Genomic DNA, 23,561 nt, shown 5'->3' with positions numbered 1-23,561 from the left:
GAAGAGCCTCTTGATGCCCTCCAAGATGAGCCCTACCACCTTGAGTACCTTCATGTCTTGCCCCTCGAGCCGTCCATGATGAATCCCACCACTCCGAGCCTCTCTAGGTCATGGCCCTCAAGGCTCTCTAGGATGAGCCCCTCTAGGAGGAGCCTCTTAAAAGGACAAGCCCCTCCATGCTAGGTCACTTCCCTTTAGACTAAGACTCTCCAAATGTAGCCCCATCACACTTTCCAGGATGAGCCCCTCCAGGTCCATGAGCCCCAGCTCCCTGACTCAAAGTCCTTTGATAGCCTCCATGAGGAGTCTCTCTAGATGGAGCCCCTCAAGGACAAGCCCCTCCACAACGAGCCTCCCAAAGGCTAAGCCACTTCAAGTTGAGTCTCTCAAGGATGAACCCCTTTAGGAAAAGCCCCTCTAGCTCAGCCCCATCCCCTACAATCATTCTCGACAAGTGTGGGGCCCCAACTTGCAAGATCCCCTCCCCTCTCCTACCTTCTTGCACCTTTTCCTCCACCTTAGCTCCTCGACATTCACCATTTCTAAGGGAGGATGAGGTTTCCCTTGATAAGGAGCTGAACCTCCTTTCTCAATGAGTGTGTGATGATGATGGGAGAGGTAGTGCCCCTCACCTTGGTAAGTGTACCCTTGAGAGGGGAGCGACACATTGTGGAGCTAAATGGCATTGACATTGGAGAATGCAGAGGAGGAGTGAGCAAGAACAAGAGAAAATAAGAGTTATAAAAGAGGTAAAATATTCCACATGAGGTCATGAGGCTGCCTTGGAAGACATTCGTCAATCGGATAAATTGAGAGAAATTGTAGAGAGTGGTTGCAAGTGGTGGAGAGGGAACCATAAAGATTGGTAGCTCTTTGGCGTGATATGGAGGAGGCACATCAAACCTCCTAGAACCTCACCTCCCATCCCAACAACAACCCCAAGGATAGCCTCACCACCCTCATGGGCAACCTCATTGCCCTCACACAACAAGCCCACTCTTAAATATTCAACCTCTACCATCAAGGAGACCCTTGAACTTGGCCTTTAATGCCTCTGTCTTGTAAGTTTTTGGTGCCTATTTACCACTTTGTAAATGGAAATGGAAATGCAAAAAAGAAAAATAAAAGATTTTTAGTCGTATTGCTAAACTTGTTGTTTATATTTACTTGATGGTATGGTCTTTCTTGAGCACAAAAGGCTCGTGAAACATTTACCTTTCTTTTGTGAAAAATACATGCATCTACAATTGTGAAAAGGCTCATTCATTTTAATTATAGTTGGACTGATTGAAGTTGGGTAGGTATCATGTACAATGAATCCCACGAGGATCACCTCCAAGCAAAGTAGGCCCCTTCCTAGTTCAAAGGGCCACCACTTTGCTTGATGTTGACCCTTATATGCACTAAACAGCCTATGGGTCTCCACCGAGTGAGAGAGGTATCTCTATGGTGCGAGGGCTCTTGTATTGTGTGGTCATGATACTCCAAGTTTAGAATACCCAAATTCAATACCATTCTCAACAATAGTTAGCTCTAATGTGATTTCCTCACATCCTGAAGTAGACTAGTATATAGTGATATGAGAGATTACTCAAATAGCCACAAGGAGCCTACATTTATGAGCGTATTTATCATGTTCAGAAAGTACCAAAATGCCACAAAAAGAACATATGGAACTATCAAATTTGGTACTTAGAAGTACCAAGGCTACCAATAATGGTACAGTGAGACAGATAGTAATGGTACTAAGGAAGTATCAAAAACTACAGTAAAAATAGTCTTGGAAAAAAGTAGGTGTATCTTTCTTTCATAGTCCAAGCCTTGATTTTAGGTGTATCTCCTTGAATCTTGCAAGTACATGCCTGCTAGCCTGTATTTGTGCAATCCTCAAAGGTAGCTCTATCGGGCTGCTAATGGCAACATAGATGCACAATATTGTTTGTTATCTCTTTATGCATGAAGCTCTTTTATTTTCTAATTGGGACCTAGCACACATTGAGAGAATAATTAGAGATAATGTGATGCAAAAGATTCCTTTGATTATGTGAATATAAGTAAGATAAACAATGCAAATAGTAATGTATTATTTTATCATCAACATAGAAGCTAAATAAAGTGGGAAGTTGCTTGTCTTCATTGTGCAAGTCTGTCCTCAATTTTTGTAATATGCGCATCAATCCAACCTTCATAATGATCAAATTTTACCATCTAGCCAAAAATTAATATCTTGTAATGAGTTTCCAGAAAACCCCCTCATGTCTTGATCTAGTGGCACACTTTTCCACAATTATGGCGTCATTTTCTATACAAAAATATCATGTTGAAGTTTTGCGTAGCAATCATATAATTGGAGACAACACAATCTAGTTGCACCTTGTAAATGATTCCATCTTGTACATTTTTATCCTAGCCTATATCTCCAAACTATAGGAAACTATCTGAATCTAGCCACTTCACTAGGAACATAGTTCTTAAGGTCACGACATCAGTGCTAGAGAAGAAGCCTAAGAAAATGGCTATAAGCATAAAAGTGGATATTTTTCTTTGAGTTCTTGAAATGTTGTGATTTAGGTATTTCTATACTTCGTGAAAATTTTTGCACCTATAACTCTCACTTATTCTATAATCTAGTAATGGCCACTCTTTACTCTTGAAATCTAGAAGGGGAAGGCTAGACAAGGCTTCCCATTGCCCACTTGAGGGAGGCAGTATGTAAAAAAGATTGTAAAGGAATATGCCCCTTTTAGCTAGTGATGCTTTGGTCCTCCCCTTATAGAGCTCTTCACAACACAACCATGGATGACATCCAGAATACCTACCACACATTCTCTAGCTACTAGTCCTAGATGTTTGATGGATACAAGTTTGTTAACGTCAAATGATCTTGTCAGTTACAAGGTGAACAAGAAACACAAACCTTCATTCATACCAGAAAGTAGATACAACCAAAATGCACCAATAGTTGGATTTATGGAGCGGTGCATTATAGGCAATGGACTCAAGGTGAAGCTCCTTATGCATGAAAACATTGTGCACATTTACTTATTTGATTGTCTTCATGGAAGCATCAAGACTACAATCCATTACCCTACCCTTCTAGCATGATAAAAAAGGGTTGGATGTTGAAGCTCTCTTCCACTTTCTTGATTGCATGATTATCCAACGTCACTTTGTTATGGTCAAGTTAACCATATGTCTTTCTTATCGAGTATATTGAAAGTGACTATGGACTCAATGGAAGCACCAGGTTTTCTACACTAAGAAGACGCCTCCATGGAGTATGAAGATAGAGGGCAAAAACGTGCAACTAAGTAGAGAGAAAGAAGTTAGAAATTCCAAAGGGTGTAGAGTAGAGGCAAGAGAGAGGAATTAAACATTGAGTACTCAAAGATTTCAAATGAGAGGATTTCACTACCTTTTTTTTCCCTCAGTAAGAGAAATAGCTAAAATATAATGGCAAAACATTACTATTGGAAAATAGTAATTAGTTAACTTTACTACTAAAAAGTGAAAATTATTCTTCTCATTTCAATAAAACTAATAAGATAAAAAATATCAAATTTATTTATTGAAAATAAGAAAATTATTTTTGAAAGTAAATTCCATCATACAAGCATTCTCCTCATTGGTGGAGTGCACTCTCTCTCTACATGCTAAAAGACTGAAAAGTTACCTCAAACTCCCACTAATGCTACAAATATTGGTGACATAGTGGCCTGAGATCCACTTCTTGTGTAAGATCATATATGAAATCAAATAACAAGAATGAGATTACAAATTTAATAGGTTTAGATCATTAGCACAAAAACTCTCTCTCTCTTGAAAAATATGTAAAATAAAGGTAAAATACTTTCAAAAATTGCAACCAGCCATAACACTCCTGTAGCACTCATTCACTAGCCATAGTGCTACTTTGAAAAATAAGTCTTATCTTGCAAAAATGTATGCGAAGGATATGCAAAAGGTCTCCATATTTTTCTTTAAAGACTCCAAGTTAAGAACTTGATATAGACCAAGGTGGTCTTCACCTAATTCCATAGAAATCAATAACCACTATAAGGGAATGGGGGTATAGTGATGGTGGTTTCCGATGCAAAATACCGGTGTCACTATTTGTATCACTATGTGACACAAATAGCAATGCCAATAGTGATGCTGCTCATAGAAAAAAAAAGCACCAGAAACTCGAGCACGGCATTTTTCCGCAAACAGTTTGAGAGAGAGCAAAAGAGATCGTGGCTTTGGGAGAGAGAGGGAGAGGAAGAGAGAAAGAGAAAGAAGGAGAGCTTCTCACCACTGCCACCGCCACCGTATGCGAAGAAGAGGGAGAAGTACATGTAGGAGAAAGAGGGGACATCACAAAGAGGAGACAAAGAATCCATCCTTGGGCCTTTGTGGTAAGTATATTGCCTCCTCTTGGTTTGTTCTTGTGCTTTCTTCTTTTCTTTATTTTATTTTTCGAGGATGAGGTGCATTGAGGGAGGAAGAAAGGAAATAAGAGAAGGAGAAGAAAAAATAAAAAGGGAGAGAGAGAGAGAGAGAGAGAGAGAGAATATATGAAAGATAAAAAAGAAAGAGAGAGAGAGAAAGAGAGGGAGAGAGGAGAATGAGTGAGAGAATAAGGAGGGGGTGAATTAGAGAAACAAAGAAAGAGAGAGAGAGAGAGAGAGAGAATATATGAAAGATAAAAAAGAAAGAGAGAGAGAGAAAGAGAGGGAGAGAGTAGAATGAGTGAAGAGAGAGAGAGAGAGAGAGAGAGAAAGAGAGGGGGAGAGGAGAATGAGTGAGAAAACAAGGAAGGGGCAAAGAGAAAGAGAGAGAAAGAGAGGGGGGAGAGAACACAAAATGGAGAGTGAAGGGAGAGGTGGATAAAAGGGTAAAGTAAAGAGAAGAAGCAAAGTGGAAAAGAAAGAGAGAGCTAGAAATAGAATTGGAGAAAAAGAGACAAAAAGAGGGAGGAAAAGAGAGATAAAGAAAATAACTACAGAGTGAGAGAATGAGAGAGAAAAAAGGAAACAATGAGAGAATTAGATATAACCAAATGATAGAAAGAGAATGGCAGAGGGGGAAGAGAGGCACGAAGAGGGGTGGGGACAGAGAGAGTCTTTCAATACCTTGTTTTATGATTTTTTTTCTTTTGTCTTTGATATTTATTTTAGTGAGATGCATCGAGAGTGAATAAAGAGGAAACGAGAGAAAGACATTGACAAAAGAAGGGAGGGAAAGAAAAAGTGAGAAAAAGTGAGAGTGGGGAGGGAAGGTGGAGGGATAAAGAAACGTTTATAGAAATAGAGGGGGACAGAGAAGCAAAGAAGGATGAGGGGAGAAAAAGAAAAAAAGAAAAAGAGACAGAGAACAATAACTTGTTGTTTGTCGTAACATAGAAAAAATGGAAAACAATTATGGTCATGATGTCCAAGATCATGAGGCGTATCTTAATCAGTATGTCTCGTGTCCTTCCTCTCAATGCAAGCTGGCAATCAGATGAAAGTGTCGCTTGTCTATAGAACATGTAGTATGACACTTCGACGAGTTCCAATCGGAGATCATTGATCAGGTGATCTTAGACTCTGAGCAAATGGTAAGAAAAGTGTGTATCAATCATGCCTTCCATTCGCAAACTAATTGAATATCATATACAAAAACAAACATGCCCATAAAATTTATACAGGGAGGTGATGTCTCATCCCAAGGAGGAATGCACCTATTGGGGACAGTTATAAGAGTTTGTGGGCATGTGATGGATAGAGTGCCGGAGCCAATCCACCACTTGGAAGGCATGACTCAGTCTATACCCTCAATATCAGAGGAGACAATCAGCTTTTGAACCTTGCTCCAATCTTGGAGCCTAAGATGGAGGCAATGATTGATGCATTTGTTTATGGATGTCGAGTCATCTGATCCACTAAGAGAGGAAGCGTCCATACCATTATATGATGGGCGTCAAGTATCTCACCTAAAGACGCTACTTGTGCTCCTAAGTATGTAGGCAAAATACGGGTGGAGCAATGCAAGCGTGACTAAGTTGTTTTGGTACATTCTACATATGCTCTTTTTTTTTTTGACTCTATTATAAAAAACATTTGTGCTTTTTCAAGATGTTTTATTTTTTTCAGTTTGCTAAAGTATCATATATTACCACTTCGAAATACCATGTTTGAGTCTCGTGATGATGCACAACATGTTTTACAAAAGCTTGGCATGGACTATTATAGCATCCATGCATATGTCAATGATTTCGTGCTATTTTTAGGAGACTATGGGACTAGGGAGATGTGTCCAAAGTATGGTACTCATAGGTATTGACAGGACTTACAAGGGCAAACTATCACTTAGAAAGTTCTTAGACATGTTCCACTTATCTTGCATATCCGTCACATGTCTTGATACGTTGGGCATGGCGAGCTTATCTTAGAAAGTTCTTAGACACTTTCCACTTATCTTGCATATCCGTCACTTATCTTGATACGTTGGGCATGCCGAGCTTGACAACGTGGCATGCATAGAATATATCCACAAATGGAGTCCAACGAATATCAACGGATTCACGTGCATCAAGCCACATTGACTCTACCTTTCCAAGCTTTGCACAAGAACCAAGGAATCTTTGGCTCGGTCTTGCTATGGATGATGTGAATCCATTTATTCTCCGCTCAACTTCTTACAGTGTGTGGAATGTAGTCCTTGTTAACTACAACTTCCCACCATGGCTTTCTACGAAGAAAGGACACATGATCCTTAGCTTGCTCATTCATGGGTGCTACAAAGTCAAGAAAATGGATGTCTATCTCTCTCCATTAATTGATGAGCTTATGATTTTATGGGGGGAGGGGATTGCTATGAAAGATATGGGCAAGCGCGATGGTTGATGGTCCACCAATATATGAGCCATTCTCATGTGGACCATGTATGACTTTCCACAATTCAGGGAGTTGTCAAGTAAGTAACCTTTCGTCCTTGTTGGTGATATCTAACATAGCTCATTCAAGTTTGTGTGCTGACTAAATAGGGGTATTGGGATAGGTCCGCTTACCTCACATTATCATATATGTCCATTGTGTGGGCCACGATTAGACTCCCAAAGGTTACAAACCATGAAGAAGATGGAATATCTAGGATAGCCGCTTTCGTGCCGAAGGGTCATGAATCAAGAGAATGTTTTTTTGGATGACCTCTAGCACAAATGAATACCCAAAGCTGGTATGAATTAAAAATGGTCTACACGGAGCCATATCCAAATAGAATGCGGCAGTTTATCAGTTTTCTACAAGTTGGTGAATTGGACCCACTTATAGATTAACCACTTGTTGGATCCCATGCACATTTTCAAGAACATGGGTAGCTTATTATGGGACAACATCATAGGAAAGAGAGACACTGCAGGGGTACCAATGGATTTGAAGGAGATAGGAAAGATGAAGGTGCTTTGTTGGCCATAGTCAGCATGGATGGTCACTTGCAATAGCTACCTTACAGTCCCTAGGTTCTATCCACTAAAGAAGAGCGCATTGTGAAGAAAATTATCGGGTCTATCCACACCTCAATGGGTATGATGAGCTCCCTCAAATCTGCATTTTCTAAAGATGACTAACTATTAGGGTTAAAATCCTATGATTGACATAAGATATATGTACTAGCCTCAATTGTAAGTGGCCTATGTATTTTGCTATTTAGTTTCTAGTATGAGTTCATAATGCTTCTTCATTTGTGGCAGTTTGTACTACCAATTGGGATCGCACGATGCCTCACTCCAGAAATACACAGTGTTGCAGCATTTGGGATCGAAAGTCTACCATGGGGGTAAGAGACAATAGGGTAAATGGGGATTTAGGGAGAGGATTAGATGAAAGAGAAGGGATTTAAAGAAATAGAAGATGTAGAAGAATACTCATAGAGGTGAAGCCTCTCAATTTCTTTCTGCATCTTGAGAAGATAAATCTCTTGTAGAACAAAAACATGCATAAACAATGGCTTCCTCTCTATTGCTTAGACTGCCAATCTGATGCTTCCGTTGGCTCCAAAAGGGGAGTAAAATACTAGATACCTAATTATAATACTCCCAGATCACTCATTCTTTTTCTCCTAGTTTGGAGTACTATTTATTGCATGTAAATTGCGATTGCACTTTGTGCGATTTTGCCAATCCTTCTTTTTGCATCCTACTTACTGTTTTTATACATCATCCTACTCTAGAAGTTATCTATAACTTTTTGATATTTACAATAGATAATATCTAAAATATAAAAAATAGGCTACACTTGTCTAAAAATCTAGTATTTTTTAACCATCCACATTGCAACGGACACTGACAGTAATGACTAATATGGCATTGGCTCTCTAGATCAATAAGAAATCTGAATGACGATGCACTCTAGAGTTGTTCATACTTTGTCCACAGAGCTGCACGAAAGTGGGGCGATTTATAGGTTGTTGAATTTAGTGCAATAAATACCATATTAGGGAATATGGAAAACTTCCATAAGTTTGGGACATGTGGTCAAATAATTGGATTTGTCATAACTTGAATACTATAACTCCTAATCTAGCTCTCTATAGCTCAATACGTTCCATTTTTCAAGCACTTTCGAATGATAGGTTACATCATGTGGTTTTTAGAAACTTATGGGCATGTTATCCAGGTGCCACCTTTTTAGTATTCAAAAAATGGAAATTGGGAGATTCTCAAACTCACTAATATTGTGTTAATGGATCGCACAAAAGGAGATCAAGACATCCTCTATTGAATCTGTAAGGCAGGGAGTGGTGGAGATAGTCTATCTCTTTGAGAAGTATCTGCCTACTAGCATGCACATGATAGAAATCCACCTCATGGTGCATCTCGTAGATGAAGTGGAGATTGCGAGACCCATCCATACGCAATGGATGTTCTTCTTGGAGTGCTTCATGAAAATCCTAAAAGGCTTTGTGCAATAATGAGCTTGACCAAAAGGTAGCATGGCTGAAGGTTGTTGGCTGGTGTTAGAGGTGATAGTGCATATTTCACAGTGGCTACCAATGGTGGATTTAAACAACAACATGCTATGGTCACTGAAGGATGATGATAGACTGCTTGCATCATGCATCCATGGAGACGTGGCTTACTAGGTACAAGCATGCCAGGAAAGATCAGAAACAAGCATGATTGAAATTTCAACGTAGTATACACCATCGATCGATTTGATATCCTGAGGGCATAGAGGAGATGCTGCAGTTTATGTCTATGCGATGGTTACATGGAGCTTTAATTGCAACTTCTTGCGAAGGAATAGAAATCTCTACTAATGAGTTGGAATTCTTGAGGGGATGTAGTCCGAAGGTGACCACGTGTTCTATAAGCTATCATATCTAGATTTTATTTGTGATAACTAATCTAACCGTCACTACAAGGATGTAAACGTATAGCGACGGCAGGTAGTGATGCAGGTAGCGGCGTCACTATTTGCGTTGCATTTGCGATGCAAATAGTGACGCCCCACAGGGAAAAAAATAGGCCGAAACCCGAGCGAGGGTTCATTTCGCGCATTTTCGTCGAACGTTTCGAGAGGGAGAGCGAGAGAGAGAGCGACCGTCTTGCATAGGGTGAGAGAGGGAGAGGAAGAAGGCTTGCCTCCGCCGTTGCTGCCGCTATTCACGAAGGAGAGGAGGAGCCTTCATCGCTAAGAGGAGCCGCCAAACTCTCACCATATCTCATCGGTGAGTCCATTCTCTCCTTCTTTTGCTTGTTTAGGGTTTAATTCTCTCCTTCTTTTTCTTGTTTAGGAGAGGAAATGAGAGAGAAAGAGAGGGAGAAGGAGGGAGAGAAAGAGAAAGAGAGAGGGAGAGAAAGAGAAAGAGAAAGAGAAAGAGAAAGAGAGGGAGAGGGAGGGAGGAGGAAATGAGAGAGGGAGAGAAAGAGAAAGAGAGGGAGAGGGAGAGGGAGAGAGATGGGGAGGAAATGAGAGAGGGAGAGGGAGAGGGGGGGAGAGTGCATTCTCTCTCCCCCTCTCCCTTTTGCTTTTATAATTTGTGTATATATATTGAGAGAGGGAGAGGAAATGAGAGAGAAAGAGAAAGAGAGGGAGAGGGAGAGGGAGGGGGAGGGAGGGAGAGGGAGAGGGAGAGGGAGAGGGAGAGGGACGAAATGGAAGAGGGAGGGGGATGAAATGAGAGAAGGAGAGAGAGGGAGAGTGTATTCTCTCTCTTATTTGTTTATTTTTTGTATGATTTGTATATAATGAGAGAGGGAGAAGAAATGAGGGAGAGGGAGAGGGAGAGGGAGAAAGAGAGTGAAATTAAAGAGAGGGAGAGGGAGGAAATGGGAGAGGGAGGGGGAGGAAATGAGAGAGAGAAGGAGAGAGAGGGAATGAGAGAGGGAGAGAGGGAATGAGAGAGGAAGAGTGTATTCTCTCTCTTTTTTATTTATTTTTTGTATAATTTGTATGTAATGAGAGAGGGAGAAGAAATGAGGGAGAGGGAGAGGGAGAAAGAGAGGGAAATTAAAGAGAGGGAGAGGGAGGGGGAGAGGAAATGAGAGAGGGAGGGGGAGGAAGAGAGAGAAAATGAGAGAGGGAGAGGGAGGGAGAAGAAATGACAGAAGGAGAGGAAGAGATCAAAAGGAAATGAGAGAGGGAGAGGAGGGAAAAAAAAAAAGAGAGAATGAGAGGAGAGAGGAAAAGAGATAAGATGTTAAACATAATAGGCAAATAGAGAAAGAGAGGATATGGGTGAGGGCGAGGGTGAGTGAGGGAGAGGAAATGAGAGAGGGAGAGGAAGAGAGAAAAGGAAATGAGAGGGAGAGGAGAGAGAAAAAGAAATGAGAGAGAGAGAGAAGAGAGAAAAAGAGAGAAAGATTATTAAACCTAATGGAAAAATAGAGAAAGAGAGAGTCAGGGTGAGGGAGGGAGAGGAAATGAGAGAGGGAGAGAAAGAAAGAAAGGGAAATGAGACAAGGAGAGGAGAGAGAAAAAGAGAAAAATTTATTAAAAATAATAGAGAAAGAGAAAAAGAGAGGGTCAGGGTGAGGAAGGGACAAGAAATGAGAGAGGGAGAGAAAGAGAAAGGTAAATGAGAGAGGGAGAGGAGAGAGAAAAATATGAGAGAGAGAGGAGAGAGAAAAAGAGAGAAAAATCATTAAACCTAATAGGGAAAGAGAGATAGAAAGAGAGGGTGAGGGCGAGGGAGGGAGAGGAAATGAAAGAGGGAGAGGAAGAGAGAAAACAAAATGAGAGAGGGAGAGGAGAGAGAAAAAAAATGAGAGAGAGAGAGGAGAGAGAAAAAGAGAGAAAAAGAGAGAAAAACCATTAAACCTAACAGGGAAAGAGAGAAAGAGAGGGTGTGGGCGAGGGACGGAGAGGAAATGAGAGAGGGAGAGAAGAGAGAAAAAGGAAATGAGAGAGAGAGGAGAGAGAGAAAGGAATGAGAGAGGGCAAGGGAGGGAGAGGAATGAGAGAGAGAGGAGAGAGAAAAAGAGAGAGTGAGGGAGAGGAATGAGAGGGAGAGGAGAGAGAAAAGGAAATGAGAGAGAGAGAGAGGAGAGAGAAAAAGAGAAATATCATTAAACCTAATAGGGAAAGAGAGAAAGAGAGGGTGAGGGGGAGGGAGAGAAAAAGAGAAATATCATTAAACCTAATAGGGAAAGAGAGAAAGAGAGGGTGAGGGCAAGGGAGAGAGAGAAAATGAGAGAGGGAGAGGAGAGAGAAAAAGAAAATGAGAGAGAGAGAGGAGAGAGAAAAAGGAATGAGAGAGGGCAAGGGAGGGAGAGGAATGAGAGAGAGAGGAGAGAGAAAAAGAGAGAGGGAGAGAGAGGAATGAGAGGGAGAGGAGAGAGAAAAGGAAATGAGAGAGAGAGAGAGGAGAGAGAAAAAGAGAAATATCATTAAACCTAATAGGGAAAGAGAGAAAGAGAGGGTGAGGGCGAGGGAGGGAGAGGAAATGAGAGAGGGAGAGGTAGAGAGAAAATGAAATGAGAGAGGGAGAGGAGAGAGAAAAAATGAGAGAGAGAGAGAGAGAGGAGAGAGAAAAAAAGTGAAAAACCATTAAACCTAATAGGGAAAGAGAGAAAGAGAGGGTGAGGGCAAGGGAGGGAGAGGAAATGAGAGAGGGAGAGGAGAGAGAAAAAGAAAATGAGAGAGGGAGAGAAGAGAGAAAAGGAAATGAGAGAGAGAGAGAGAGAGAAGAGAGAAAAAGAGAAATATCATTAAACCTAATAGGGAAAGAGAGAAAGAGAGGGTGAGGGCGAGGGAGGGAGAGGAAATGAGAGAGGAAGAGGAAGAGAGAAAATGAAATATTATGTGCTAGGTACTGAGTACTAGGTACTAAATACTAGTGTTCTATGATACTATATGCTAGGTCATAGAAAAAGAGAGAGATGGAAGGAGAGGATAACAATCTAAGAAAAGAAAAGAATGATAACTAAAACAAATTGTTTGTTGTAACGTAGATAAAATGGAAAACGAAGAAGGTCCTATTGTTCAAGATCGCAAAGCATATCTTAATCAGCGTGTCCCATGTCCTTGCTCTCTGCAAGCTGGTAATTAGACGAAAACACCGATTGTCTTTAGAACACATACGGCTATTTGGCGAGTTTCATTTGAGATCATTGATCAGGCAATTGCAGATTTTCAGCAAATGGTAATTTGAAGTTAATATCAATCATGCATTGTACTCGCAAGCTAATTGAATACCATATACAATAAGATTGGGTCTCACTGGAAAATTTTCTATCTAGGGAGTTGATGTCTCGTCCCAAGGGGGAGTGGACCCTTTGCGGCCAATTAGAAGAGTACATGGACGTGCGATGGATGGAATGCAAGAGCCAATCCACCACTCGCAAGGCCAATCTATACTGTCAATGCCAGAGGAGACAAGCAACCTTCCAGACCTACCTACAACCTTCCAGACCTACCTACAACCTTTGAGACAATCTATACTGTCAATGCCAGAGGAGACAAGCAACCTTCCAGACCTACCTACAATCTTGGAGCCTGAGATGGAGGCAATGATAAATGCATTCATTCCCATGGATGTCAATACTTCTGATCTGCTTAGAGAGGAAGCATCCATATCATTATATGATGGGTGCCGAGTATCTCGGCTGAAGACACTGCTTGCACTCTTAAGTGTACAAGCAAAATATGGGTGGAGTGATACGAGTGTGACCGAGTTGTTCAGGTACCTTGTACATACGCTTCATTGATTTTTCTTTTTGGCACTATTATTACAAACATTTGTGTTTTTTCAAGGTGTTTTATGATTTTTTTCAGGTTATTGAAATATCATATATTACCACCTACAAATACCATGCCTGAGTCTCGTGATGATGCACCACATGTTTTATGGAAGCTTGGCATGGACTACAATAACATCCATGCATGTACCAACGATTGCATACTGTTTCGAGGAGAATACGAGACTATGGAGACATGTCCAAAGTGTGGTGCTCACAGGTATCAACAGGACTTGCAAGGGAAAACCATCCCTCAAAAAGTTCTCAGACACTTTCCGCTTATCCCCGCATAAACCACATGTTCCGTACATTCGGCATGGCGAGCTTGACAATGTGACATGCACAGAATAGGTCCACGGATGGAGTTCAACGAATATCAGCAGATTCGCGCGCATGGAGCCACATTGACTCTACCTTCCCAGGCTTTGCTCGAGAGTCAAGGAATCTTCGGCTCGAACTTGCAATGGATGGCGTGAACCCATTGGATCTGCACTCAACTTCTTACAATGTGTGGCATATAGTCATTGTCAACTACAATATCCCTCCATGGCTTTCTACGAAGAAAGGACATCTCATCCTTAGCTTGCTCGTCCCCAATCACTATAAAGTCAAAAATATGGACGTGTATATTCATCCATTAGTCGATGAGCTTAAGATTTTGTGGGAGGAGGGGGTCATCGTGCAAGATATAAACAGGTGCGATGGTCGGTGGTCAGCCAATATTTGAGCCATTCTCATGTGGACGATGCATGACTTTTCGGGATTCGGAGAGTGCTCAGGTGAGCAGGCCTTCGTTCTCGCTGGTAATATCTATATTTTATCTCGTTCAAGTAAGTATTTACTAGGTCGTGGTGTTGGAACAGGTCTGGTTACCTCAGGTTATCATGCATGTTCATTGTGTGGGCCAGAGTTAGACTCCCGAAGGTCACGAACCATGAAGAAGATGGTATATCAAGGACACACTGCTTTCTTGTCGGAGGATCATGAACTCAGGGAAGGTTTCCTTGGACGAACTCCAACACGTATGAACGTCGCAAGTTGGTACGAGCTGAAAATGGTCCACATGAAATCACATCCAAATGAAATGCGGCGATTCTCAGTTTTCTACGAGTTGCCATATTGGACCCACTTACACGTCAACCACTTGTTGGATCCCATGCATATTTTCAAGAATGTGGGCAGCTTGTTATGGGACTACATCACAGGAAACAGAGACACTATAGGGGCACGAATGGATTTGAAGGAGGTAGGGAAGATGGAGGTGCTTTGGCCGCAGTCGAGTGATGATGGTCACGTGCAGCTTTCTCGCGCTCCTTGGGTTTTTTCCACTAAAGAAGAGTGCATTGTGAAGCAAGTAATAAAGTCTATCTGCACTTCGACGGGTATGATGCATTCTCTCAGGTTCGCATTTTCTAAAGACGACCAATTATCAGGGCTAAAATCCCATGACTGGAATAAGATATGTCAGGTTTTACTACAAATGGATTGTAATTAGCGTGGGCATTTTGCTATTTGGAATGTAGCCATTATTCATAATGCTTTCTCATTTGTGGCAGTTTGTACTACCGATCGCGATTGCAGGATGTCTTACTCCATAAATACGCGGGGGCATTTACATGTTGTCAACTTTGGTGCAATGGATCTCACAGAAGGAGATTAAGGCGTCCTTTATTGAATCCGTGAGGCAAGGAGCAACGGAGACGGTTTGTCTCTTTGAGAAATACCTGCCCACCAGCATGCTCGTGATACAAATCCACCTTCTTGTGCATCTTGTGGATGAAGTGGAGATTGCTGGACCTATCCATACATGATGGATGTTCTTCTTGGAGCGCTTCATGAAAACCCTAAAAGGCTTTGTGCGACAACGAGCTCGGCCAGAAGGTAGCATGGCCGAAGGTTGGTTGGTGTCTGAGGCGCTAGTGCATATTTCACAATGGCTACCAACCGTGGAACCAGACAATGAAACGCTATGGATGCCTCAATGAAAGAGAAGGTGAATCGTTTTTGTATGTTGCACCATGCCTCTATGGAGACATGGCTCGCCAGGTACCAGATCGCTAGGAAAGATCGAGAGGAAGGGTGAGCTGAATTCGGACGTAGTATGCGTCATCGACCGACTCGATATCCCAAGGCATGGAGGAGATGCTACGGTTTATGTCAACGCGATGGTTGCGTGGAGCTTTGACCGCAACGTCTCGCGAAGGGATAGAGGTCTCAATGGAGGAGTGGAAATTCTCAAGGGGATGTAGTCCAAAGGTGATGAGGAGTTTAGAATTTGTCGTATCTAAATTTTATATGCGACATCTAATTTGAGTGTTTCAATGTACAGTACAAAATATATAGTGCAACGTGGTCGCGCAGACGGCATTTTCGCGTGGAGCCTATTGACAAAATGCGCTCCACAATGGATTGTGGTATCATGGCAAGGTTCGAACAAGAGAACCGGCGATGAGCAATGGATCCAAACACAGTTGTGGATGAGATGGAGTATTTTGGGAACTTGTAAAGTATTGTTACGGTGGATTACGGTAGCTTCTCCATGATACTATTCAATGTGCAGTGGTTCAAAGTGGTACTTGGAGGAGCTCGACGAGGTTCATCTAGATTTCTCGAAATAGATTCTGAAAAAGAATGGACGGATTTGCGCGACACATTTGTGTTTCCAGCCCATTTTGAACAGGTGCATGGACTCATTGTAATATATTAAATATATATTTAAAAAAATTTACGCCTTCGTGGTGGCTCATTGGGCTGGATCTTCGAGGGGGGATAGAGGGGGCCAGCAAGCTCCTCGCTGGAGCTTCCTCAGGCCCTTCGCCATGCAAGCGGACAGGCAACGGGGGGAGGATTCCCTCCCCTCCCCTATATAAAGGAGGGAGCGCTGTGAGTCTGGGGGGTGGGGGGAGAGGTAAGAACGACCGTCACCATATTGCCAATCGAGTGGAGGAGGGAAGAAAGGAGGGAAGTGAGTTGGGCCTGCGGGAGGCTCGCGAGGAGTTGCGGCCAGAAGGCAGCACCCTGCGCCTGTGGGAAGAAGGACGCCATCTCAACGCGCCAGGCTGACTTTCACCTCCCGTCGTCGTCATCAGAAACCCCCCCTGTGGTCACGACAAATTTTCCCCACGTGGCTTCTGTGGAAGCTTCAAGAAGCTTCTTGAAGCTTCTAAGGGGGGGCTCCTCAAGCCCCCCTTCCTATACTTAAAAATCCCTTTCACCGCGGGTTTTTTTAAACCCTCAAACCCCCCCTTCCTGTGCTTTTTCCCTTTCACCCCCCATATCCCTTTTTACACTAAAACCCCCTCCCCGATTTTTCTTAGAACCCTTTTCACCCCCTCCCGATTTTTACCTCCTTAAAAATCCTTTCACCCCGCCCAGTCTTAAATCCCTTAACCTTTTTCTATGGGCCATTAAACTTCCACATCCCTTGACCTCGTAACCCGTAAATTTCCTTTTCCCCCTGTGCCTAAATCTATAAGTCCCCTCTTGTGAGCCCGTATTTCACCCCATATTCCTTTTAATACACCCCCTAAGCCCTTTCTAACCCCGTGTTCCCTTTTCCCTCTCCTCCCTACTATAAACCTTTCCCTCTCCGAAGAAGCTAAGAACCTAAAGGTCTTATTATCCCTTCTCGAGGTCAATCATTTAAATGGCTCCTTGCCTCGAAAGAGAGAGGGTGGAAATCTGAAAAGGAGAGTAAAAGCTGCCTTCACATCTGAAGGGTTACAATTGTGATGCCGCCTAAGAAAGTCCAAGGAGTAGCTGCGGGAGGGTCATCTCCCGGTATCCATGTGGATATCTCACCCCAAAACCAGGTTTTTCCTTCTTGTTTTTTTATCGATTTTAAGTCAATCATGCAAAGATGAATTCTTAGGGATAGGATATATTTTTTCGAGTTATTTACAATGAAGGAGTTTAGTTTAATTGAACAAATGATAATGTATAGAACATAGTTTCCTTCGAATAGCATCATGCATTATAACGAATTACGAACAAGATTATCTACTTACTATAGTAGTATATTTCAGTTAAATCCTGAAGGTATAAAAACTGCATCTTGCACCATTAACCCTATTCTTTTTTGCAACGAATTATCATGAAATTCATGAAATGTTTTTTTTTTACGTTGCTCCAATTACTATGAAGTTATCATTGCTAATTGCATATCTTAGCAAGGAAAAGATTGTTATTTGGCATGAGTTTTGTTTGCAAGGAAAAAGGAAGATTAAATTGAATTTACCTACCTCAAAGCAATAAAGTTTAGGACTGAAAAATCAATTGTCACAAGGATAACAAATCGTGCCGAGGTGATCTCAATATTACCTTCCAAAAGATAACCAAATCAATCTAAACTTAGAAATACCATGCTGCAAAATATGCCTTGGGAATGATTTAAAGACCAAAGAAGCGTTTATACCTTAAGTACTTAACTACCTTCCCTGATTGTAGGGTCAATAAATTCGTAAGGTAAAAGAACTAGGGTTGTCCCTGAGGTTCTTAAAAAGAGACCCTAGGTCCAACAGCTTAAAGAATCTAAAATGGATTATTTCATCGCAGGACTTGCGCAACAAGTACGAAGTCATATAGACTTGTGACTGATTCACAAGAAGAAAGGTTAAATACCCTCAACATGGATGGCGGATCCTTATGCAAGTTATCTTGCAAAAGGATGTATTCTTTGATATCCTTCTAAATAAGGAAAGTTAAAAACCAGAAACTAAAGTATCCAATGAACTTTAGGGTTGACCCAGTTGGGTTAAAAAGATATGCCCTAACCCAGAATATAAGGGATCTTGCCAAGTTGCAAGACACCTTGGAACGAGTGCTGATGCATTCAAAAGGAAAGAATCATTCCTTAGTAGTTTGCCAAACAACAAGGTCGATTAATGGAAATATTTGTGCTTACTAGAGATTTTAGAGCACTGTTTGATTTATGAATTACAAACTAAATGAATATCTATACTTTAGGTTGAAGGCCTGAAGGGAGAGGTAGCTTCACTTACCCCCGACTGCCTGCCTGACCCTAACCAAGGGGGTTGTTGACCGCGCCGGGAACGTGGACCAAACCTGCTGCGAGAGGTCTCTCCATTGAGCTCTACTTGGAGCAGGAGGACGCTTGGGTGCCAGGGGGGCTCTGGCCGTAAATCCCTCGCCTTCTAGGTCCTACACAACAGGCTAACGTGACTCGGGATTGGATCTCGAGGCCCGCATACTAGTCTACGGGCAGAAGCTTGGATTAGTGATCCCTCTGGATTACTGGATGGCCTTCGGGCGGATTATGGACAAGCCTACGGGTGGAACTCCTTGTATTTCAAAGATAAAAATGATGTTATGTTAATAAAGAACTTGTTTGATATTATTTTTCTATGTCACGTGATAAGATTACGTGAAGGAACTAGTGCTTAATGGTTTAATTAAAGAAGCTGGTAGTTACATGTCCAAATTAATGTGTTAGATAATTACATAACTAAAACAAACCGAGGAAAGTGCGCAGGATGGGCCATGGGTTCGTTCTACGGTTGGGTCGTCCCGGCTAGCCGATAACTTTTCTCAAAAATCTCGAAGAACAGCGGGATGATCGTCAAAACGAATAACGAAAGCGATGACCTAGAGTGTCCTGGATGATACTAAGAGGACACGTTACAGTTGGTATCAGATCCGCGACCAACAACGGAATTGTTTTTATGAGATCTCAATAAAATGAAGTAAAGAAATTGTTGCTGTCCAAACATTTTCTTACCTTCAATGCTGTCTTGCAGAATTATGAAGCGTGGAACAAGTTTTTGGTATTTCGAGTCATGCTTATGACTGCAATGCATTCTCCGCTTTATAGACAAAGAATTGGGATGATGAACATCCTGGAGAAAATTTATAATTTATCACCTTTATACATGGAACGAAGATGGATGGGGTCTTCAAGAATCTACTATATAGCCGCCCACCGGTTTGCTTATCTATAGACCAACCTAAAAAGGATCAAGTGGTTGGAAGACTTGAAAGTCGTGAAGCTATTCATTTTTGTGGAAGCTCACGTAAATTTGACTTTACATATCTGAGGTCGGAGGGTTGAGATGAACTCATATGTATATAAGGAAGTAACCCGTGTAATCCCCGCCGACAGGATTAAAGTGTTGGTCCGCCATGAGAAGTATGGATTTCAACAGAAAGGATATCTTGAACTTCCAATGACTTACCGATTCCTGAAGATCCATGACCGAAAACCCTACTATTACTCAGTTCCTGTAGATAAATGCAATACAACGTTGTTCTCCCCAAACTAAATGTAACAATTGACTTATCATCACACGAAACGTTGTATTCGAAAGGGCTATGCCCATGTAAATACAAATAAAGACTTCTTTTTATCAATGTCTGGCTGTGCATAAGAGTTGATAAAAAGTTAAGTAGCTACATTGTTTACGAGATAGCCAAGCTAATGTCGATTATCGTATAATAACGTTAAGAAAACTTTATTCAGGCACAACCCCAGGTACAGGTTCCAAACTTGCCTCCTACATCAAGTACTGCTGTGATCCAGGAGAAGAAGTTCCTCCTCAAGCAAATTAAGCCACCCGAGTTTGACGGGAGAGGCAAATTCATTCAGGCTGATGCTGAAATTTGGATTGAATCCATGGAGCATTACTTCGAAGCAGCCGGTACTACACCCACCAATCAGGCTATGCGAAGCCAAACTTTGGTGGAAGCAATGGTGCAGGGATCAAGGGATCGCAGAGGGATCCATTACCTGGGAGAAGCTGAAGAAAGCCGTGCATGGAAGATACATACCACCTGCATATCGCACACAGAAAATGAACGAGTTCTACGAGCTAAAACAACTAGGACTCACTCTTGACACATACTACTCTAAATTCGTCTCACTTTCAAAGTATACGCCACAGATGGATATGACGCAGTAGGTGTCCAAATTTTGTGCGGGCTTAAATCCACCAGTAAATACCCGTCTCGAATCTATGCATCCATCAGATCTTCAAGATGCACTCATTCGAGCGGCACCTATAATTCAAGAGGTGCAAGCTAGACCAAGGGGTAACAAAACTTGGTCTTATAGTGACTCGAACAGAGGAGCCTTCAGACCTCAAATGAAGAGAGTTCAAGGTCATAATCAGGGACAAAGAAAGAAAGCAAGGACAAATAACAGCAACTTTGTTCCTACTCAAAGTAATGGATGAAACCTCCGTTGTTTCCACTGCAACAAACCCGGTCACTTCAAGAGGCAATGTCCCAAGCTCAGCGGAGGACATCGCCAAACGCCTTTTCAAGGAACAGGCCGTGGTCAAGGAGCCGCTACCGGTGGAAGAGGAAGAACCACCTGCATTGCCAATAGACAAATGTGCGAAGAAGGGGAAGAAGAAGATCCGACCATGGAAGCAGAATTTGAAAGAGCGACAGTCCATGCCGCTTTACACAAGAAAGGGCCGAAACGCCAGTTCTCGGTGATTCAGACACCGTCGGACTATCAAGGTAAAGGTTTCAAAACCTTGATTGATTGTGGCAGTACACATTCCTTTATCTCACCAGCATGTGAAAAAAGATTAGGAATAGCCACAGTAGAAGCACCTACCCTGCTTGTGGAATTGGCAAATGGTCGTGAGGTACCTTGTACCAGGCAAACTGCTAAGATGGAATTCTTTCTGGGAGGAAAGAAGACTTCAGTCAGATTTAGAGTCATGAATTTAGGTATCCATGAGTGTCTACTCGGAATGGATTGGCTTAAGCCCAACGACGCCCACATTCACTGTGGAAAGGGTCAAGTTTCCTTTCGAAACTCTGAAAGGAAATTAGTCACAACTCAAGGTGAGGCAGGAGTGCCAAGAATCCAATTGGCCAAAGTATCTCGGATCATAAAAGGAGTCAAAAAAGGATTACCCATTTACTTGATCAAACTCAACAAGTTAGATCAAAAGCAAGAGTCTCATGAAGGGCCTTCTTGGCTAAAGGAATATGCGGACGTATTCCCTGATGAGTTGACCGAACTTCCGCCTCAAAGAGAAGTGGATCATGAGATTAGGTTAGTGCCTGGATCTGCACCAATTGCAAAGAGACCTTATAGAATGTCCATACCAGAAGCAATAGAGTTGAAGGAACAACTCAAGCAAATGTTAGATCAGGGCTACATCTGGCCTAGCAATTCACCATGGGGAGCTCCAGTACTATTCCTGGAAAAGAAAGATGGGACACTTTGTCTACGTATTGATTACCGAGGGTTGAATCAATCAACAGTCAAGAACAAGTATCCTATTCCTAGAATAGATGAGCTTCTTGATCGTCTTCAGGGTGAAAAAATCTTTTCCAAGATTGATCTAAGGTCAGGTTACTATCAGATAAGGATCAAGGAAGAAGATATCCCAAAGATGGCATTCAATACAAGATATGGGCACTTTGAGTTCCTGGTTATGTCATTCGGGCTTACGAATGCACCTGCTACCTTTAATAGATTAATGTAGGACATCTTTAGGCCATATCTTGATGATTTAGTGCTTGTCTTCTTCGATGACACTTTAGTCTATTCTAAATAGGAAGAAGATCATGAACCTCAACTTCAGATTGTCCTTGAGACAATGAGGTCACATAAGCTGTATGCAAAAATGAAAAAGTGTGCATTCTTCAAGCGTCAGATTGAATATCTGGGATTCATAGTATCATCAGAAGGAATATCAGTAGACCCAGCCAAGGTCAGAGATGTGCTTGAATGGCCAATACCAGTATCTGTCAAAGAGATACGTAGCTTTCTTGGATTGACAGGATGGTATAAGGTCTTCTTCAAAAACTATGCTTTGATTACAGCACCTCTGACGAATTTACTAAAGAAACAAACTTCTATTATATGGTCAACTCCTGAACAAAATAGCTTCGACAAATTGAAGCAAAGTTTGGTATCAGCACCTATTTTAAAACTTCCTGACCTCAATAAAGAGTTCGAGGTAGTAATTGATGCTAGCATTCTTGCCTTGGGGAGTGTACTTATGCAGGAAGGTCATCCAATAGCATACTCTTCAAGGAAATTGAAGAGTCATGAAAAGAATTATGCCACGCATGATCTAAAATTACTAGCTGTCATCCATGCTCTAAAGCTTTGGAGACACTACCTGTTGGGTAATAAGTTTACTCTAGTAACCGATCACAAGAGTCTCAAATGGATCTTTACCCAGAACAAGCTCAACATGAGGCAACGTTGGTGGATTGAAGTGTTGGAGGAATATGATTTGAAATCAAGTACCGACAAGGGAAAGAGAATGTAGTTGCCGATGCACTTAGCCGCAAGGCATTCCTAAATTCCCTAATCTTGTAGAATCCGTCAACGGCTAGATCTCTAGCTATAAAAGTATCTATACCAAACAACCCTATACTTGAATTAGCTAGAGAGGAAGCATGCCATGATGTTGCCTACCAAACAATGCTAAAGGAAATATCTACCAAGGAGCAGAATCAAAAGTTGCAAGCTAAGTATCAGGAATTTTCCATTGATAATGGACTTGTCTACTACAGAACAAGGCTGTGTATACTAGCAAGCTAGTCACTTAAGCAGAAGATAATGTGGGAAGCTCATGATTCCCCTTTCGCAAGACATCCTGGCTATGCTAAGACTCTTAATGCAGTTAGGAAGAGCTACCATTGGGAGAGGCTTAAAGGTGACATTCTCAAATATGTCACTAAGTGTTTGTCTTTCCAACGTATCAAAGCCGAACATGTCATGATGCCAGGGAAACTACAACCGCTTGACATTCCCCAAATGAAATGGGAATTCATCAATATGGATTTTGTTGTAGGCTTACCCCAAGTCCAGGGAGGATACAATTCCATCATGATTGTGGTTGACATGCTTACCAAGGTTGCACACCTGATTCCAGTAAAGACAAACTATAAAGCCTCCGACATTGCAAGATTGTTTATCAAGGAGATATTCAAGCTACATGGTTTACCCAGAAGAATCATTAGTGATCGAGATTCTCTCTTCACATCTCACTTCTAGAGAGCGATCTTTGAAGCTATTGGGACTCAACTCTATTTTAGCACCACCTACCATCCCCAAATGGATGGCTAAACAGAGCGAGTAAATCAAGTCATCGAGGATATGCTTAGGGCATACTGCTCTCGAGAACCCAAGAAGTGGATTCAATACTTGCCTTTGGTAGAGTTTGCCTACAATGCTTCTTACCAACAAAGCATTCAGATGACCCCTTTCCAAGCATTGTATGGTCATGATTGTCGAAGTCCCCTAAACTTTTCTAATCCAACCCTAAGGGTTGAAGAGTCAAGACAGATGTTGGAAGACATGGATGATCAAATAAAGTCAATAAGACAAGACATACAAGTGGCCAAGGATAGACAAAAGGCATAC

Source organism: Lygodium microphyllum, chromosome 20 (assembly GCF_053477565.2).
Source record: "Lygodium microphyllum isolate KBCC chromosome 20, Lygodium_microphyllum_v1.1.10, whole genome shotgun sequence".
Taxonomy (NCBI): Eukaryota; Viridiplantae; Streptophyta; class Polypodiopsida; order Schizaeales; family Lygodiaceae; genus Lygodium; species Lygodium microphyllum.
Note: the sequence above shows the minus strand (reverse complement) of the source record.